The following is a 5,049-nucleotide window of genomic DNA, read 5'->3' as shown; positions in this document are numbered from 1 at the left end:
AAGTTTCAATAATTTGAAACCATCTGTAACTATTCTCGTGTCAACACGATTAGTTTGCTGCTTAATATGTAGCAATTCTTAGATATTTTGGATGTCCGGTTTTGATGACTTGGTGGGTTATTGCACACATTTTTAACTTTATTCTCGCTTTAATAGGCAGCTAGTGGAAATTAATAAGTAGGCAGTTGTGCATGAACTGCCACTAAATGATTTACGGTCTATCGGTATTGAAAATAAAAAGGAGTCTCACCTAGAGAAGGGATCACTCCTATACTACTTGATTTACATTGATCGCCGATTAAAGAAAATTGGGTTTAAAATGTGTACAATAACCCACCAAGTTATCATAACCAGCCGTCCAAAATATCCAAGAGAATTGCTATATATTGTGCCGCTAATAAATCGTGTTGACACGACAATAGTTACAGATGGTTTCAAACTATTTGAACCTAGATATATATCTACTGCAGGCTCTAGAGCCTTTAAATACGCGGCCCTGAGACTATAGGTATACAACACGCTTCCACGAGACATAATGATTGAAGATATTAAGGCTTTCAAGAGGAAACTGAGGACTCTTATTCTGCGAGTGCTTCCATTGTGATGATTTAACAGTAAATAAGCAATACTCGATGTGAAATGTTGAATGCTCTCGAACGAACACGATAAAAGGATTGGGGAGGTCCTGTAGAGAATAGGATTCCCTTGCTGTGCAAGTTAGGAAAAGCAGCCCTTGAAGTAAAAGTAAATTAAAAAAGTTTTTGAATACTTAAAAGACTACTTGGCTGACAGAAACTACGGTGTGCAATTTGGAAACTCATTTATCAGATGAACCATTAAACAGAGGGGTACCTCAGGGGAGTGTACTTAGCCCAATCTTCTTATATATCTATACTAATGGTCTATGGAAATTACTGCAAAGGTTTGGAGAGAAGTTCAAACTATTTCCAGATGACACACAATTACACTTCTCCATAAATGATATTATCGATTCTACTGAAACTAAATCAAATTTTTGGCAGTGTTATCGAATAGATAATAATTTAACAACTAGAATTAAATGAAAATAAAACTGAGTTTGTGGTGGTCGGAAAGAACAACATCCTATGAAACTTTGGTGATATTCAAATAAACAAATAACAACTCTGCCCCGATATCTAGTAAAGCTCGCGATCAGTAGATATCTCTTGACTGTAACTTGTCTTCCAATGCCCAAATCAATAATGTAATAAAACTGCTGGTTATCTTAGAAACATTCCTTTTATAAAGTACCACCTTGATTAACATTCTGTAAAGAAACTTTTAATAAACTATGTTATTACCAGGAGCGACACTCCAACTCCGTCTACTACAATTTACCAAAAGAACAACATAAGAAATTATAAAACATACTAAAAGGATCCCACCTCGAGAAAGGATCTATCCTACGCTAATTTATTTACACCGGCTGCCTATTAAAATAGTTTAAAATATGTACAATGGCCCATCGAATTATCAGAACCGGACGTCCAAAATATCTTAAAGAATTGTTACCTATTATGCAGCCAACAAATCGCGTTAGAGTTACAGATGGTTTCAATTAATTGAAACCTAGATATACTGTATGTCTACCTTAGGCTCGAAAGCCTTTAAATATGCGGCCCCAAGAATATACAATAAGTTCCACTAGACTTCCGAAAGACTGAAGACTTTCCTGTTCTCTGCGTGCTTCGAAAGTATGCATTTGACAATAAAAGAGCAATGTGTGTGGATGCTGAAGAATAAACGAAGAAAGAAAAGTTATTGCTACCACCTCACTTACAGAAAAGTAAAACTTTGTTTACGCTCGCCCTCGTGTTTGCTCAGGATGTCTTGAGCAAACCCTATAGATAATATCTATAGACCTTGGCGAGGGGTAGTACCAAGGCCGTCTTAAGTACTTTCGAGACGGCCTTGGTAGTACCGACTGATTCGCCCATACACGCGAAAGTTGACCTATCCCTTTTTAAGTTTGTTATTAAACCCCTTTTGAGAAGCTGTTCCCAACTTCCTACAGTTTGAGTCCTTTTCGTGACCCAGCTGCTGGTCTTTCTCACGGGAGACGCCTTCCTAATTATTTCCAGGATCAATCCTGATTATTTCAAACTATCCATTTATCTTTACCCACATTTACCTTGCATTAGCCCGGCTACAAGATGGCAAACTTCCTTAAATGCAAATGACCAAATTGGCTGGTTTTTTTTTTTTTCTACTTCTGTTATACAGAAAGGATTTCCAAAAGGTTCCATTTCACTTTAGTTGTCTAGACACAACTCATGGCAAGTTCTAAATATATTTTTAGACCTTGCTCATGGGATGTATATTTTTTTCCTAAGACACATTCTTTTGAATGCTTGTGTGTTTTTAACTTGTCGTTACTTGCCACATGACGATAAACCAGGTTATTTAAAACGGAGTTTAGTACGAGACGAACAACTCAGTTTTTATATGTAAGACTGTATAGTTTTCATAATATGAAAGACCATTTCCCTCGATATGTAAAAAGAATAATTTTCAGAGAAAGGGAAATTAAATAATTGTCAGTTCAAGAATTAGTAAGGGTAAAATCTAATGAAATAACAAATGCAATAGTTGGCTAACCGTAAAAATCTTTTACTTAATGTACGTTTTCTTTGAAGAAATTAAAGAAAACTGACCAATGTTATGGGATACTCAATTGTTTGATAATCCGCGCTGTCTTTTTATAACAAACTTTTCTATTTACAGTATATATTTCGTCAAGAACTATTTCTAAATTTCATCATCATCATCTCCTCCCACGCCTATTGACGTAAAGGGCCTGTTAGATTTCACCAGTCGTCTCTATCTTGAGCGTTTAAATAAATACTACTTCTTTCGTCATTCCCTACTTCACGCTTCATAGTCCTCAGCCATGTAGGTCTGGGTCTTCCAACTCTTCTAGTGCCTTGAGGAGCCCAGTTAAAAGTCTGGTGAACTAATCTTTCTTGGGGAGTGCAAAGAGCATGCCCAAACCATTTCCATCTGCTCTTGGCCATGATCTCATCCACATATGGCACTCGAGTAATCTCTCATAGTTTAATTTCTAATCCTGTCCTGCCATCTAACTCTCAATATTCTTCTGAGGGCTTTTTCCTCAAATCTTAAAAATCTGTTGGATATTGTTTCATTGTCATACCACGACTCATGTCCATACAGTAAAACCGATATCACTAAACTAATATATAGCCTGATTTTTGTGTGTAATTTCAGGCGATTTGTTTTCCCAATCTTATTTAACAGCCATTGTCTGATTTGCTTTTTTCAATCTTTCATTAAACTCTAATTCTAAAGACCCTGTATTAGAGATCATATTTTCTAAATATTTCAATGATTCTACTTCATTAATCCTTTCTCCTTCCAATGATATTTCATCTTCCTTTGCGCATTCTGTTTGCACCATCTCTGTCTTTCTTCTATTTACCTTGAGCCCAACTTCGTGTGATATTTCATGCATTCTGGTAAGCAAGCATTGCAAATCCTGTGGTGTTCTGCTAATAAGGACAGCGTCATCAGCATACTCTAGGTCAGCTAACTTCCTATTACTAATCCAGTCTAATCCTTCTCCAAAATTCATGCAGAGGATAAACAACATCAGTAACATTCCGTTGGAGTACTCCACTGTTCTCTGGAAATTCATTTGATAGGACTCCGCTAGCATTAACTTTGCACTTACTCTCCTCATGTACAGACTACATAAAATTTATATATTTATGAGGAATTCCATAATAACGCAGGACTCTCCACAAAATTGGCCAGTGCACACTATCAAAGGCTTTTTTCATAGTCCACAAATACTATCAACAGTGGATTCATAATTCTACACATTGCTGTACCACATGTCTTAAAATGAAAAATTGGTCCGTACAACTTCTACCTTTTCTAAATCCCGCTTGTTCGTCTCTCAAATTTTCATCAATCTTTCTCTCTAGCCTCTTTAGAATAAGCAAACTATATATTTTCACCAACACTCCTACACACCTTTATTAAGTTCTTATGGCAGCCTTTTGCATACCCTGGTATCAAGCAACGATTGCTATCCTGCACAATCTAATATCTATGTTGATATGGATTTATTTTTTAGTTTGTATTTGGATTTTCAGCGAATGTAGTAAACAGTAACCCGGTAAACGCATTCGAGAATAAGTTAGATATGATCATTCTAACTCTCTATGCTTAAACAAAATCGCTCTATCAAAGAGCAAATGAAGTCGCCGTGGATGTACTAAAAAGTCTTTGAGACATCCAAAATCCTTGTAACACACACACACATATTCTCTCTCTCTCTCTCTCTCTCTCTCTCTCTCTCTCTCTCTCCTCTCTCTCTCTCTCTCTCTCTCTCTCTCTCTCTCTCTCTCTCCTCTCGTGTGTCGCATGCGCTTGCATGTATTTGTATATATGAGAGAAGGAAAGGCAGTGCATGAGTGTTTTTAAAAAGGTTTTTACATATAGGGCGATTCGTAATAGGGAGAGAAAAGAGTGAGAAGGTACAGTAGCTCAAAAGATATAATCCAAATTAAGAGAATTAACGCATGAACATACCTGAGTTTTGAATGCATCCACGAAGCATGATGGTAATTGGCTAAAAAATATATTGATAAAAACACTTCAAGAGAAGAAGAGTTCTCCTGGTCCAGCACTTTTCTTCCCGAATATAAAGGAAGTTCTCGTTCAGTGTCCAACTCCTTTCGACCCAAAAGCTGGAATGAAACTTATCTGAGAATTTTATGACCCTTGGCCTTGGGCTGTGTTGTGGGTTTCAGGCCAATCCCCTGAGAAAGAGAAAATAGGTTATTAATCCATACCTCGAGCAAGGAGGTTGACTCTGCCCCGAGGCTTCTTTAGTCATACCCTGATCCCATCTTATAAACTTGAAACCATAACCGTGTTTTAGATGTTCCTTCAGTTTATGGTGGTATATCAAAGTAAACGGCTTATAGTCTCAGTTTGTCGTAGCCTATTCAGTACATTGTCCAGATCCTTCATTAAAAGTTTATTTTTTGGACCACGTAC

At 36.9% G+C, this 5,049-nt stretch overlaps 1 pseudogene; it reads right to left on the bottom strand.

Moving 5' to 3' along the window:
* The window catches only part of LOC137653109 (beta-1,3-galactosyltransferase 5-like), a 13,132-nt pseudogene extending 8,297 nt beyond the window's left edge, over positions 1–4,835 (bottom strand).
* Positions 4,836–5,049: the final 214 nt, after the last annotated feature.

This window comes from Palaemon carinicauda, chromosome 14 (genome assembly GCF_036898095.1).
Source record: "Palaemon carinicauda isolate YSFRI2023 chromosome 14, ASM3689809v2, whole genome shotgun sequence".
Lineage (NCBI taxonomy): Eukaryota > Metazoa > Arthropoda > Malacostraca > Decapoda > Palaemonidae > Palaemon > Palaemon carinicauda.
Note: the sequence above shows the minus strand (reverse complement) of the source record. Positions and strands in the feature narration are given on the sequence as shown.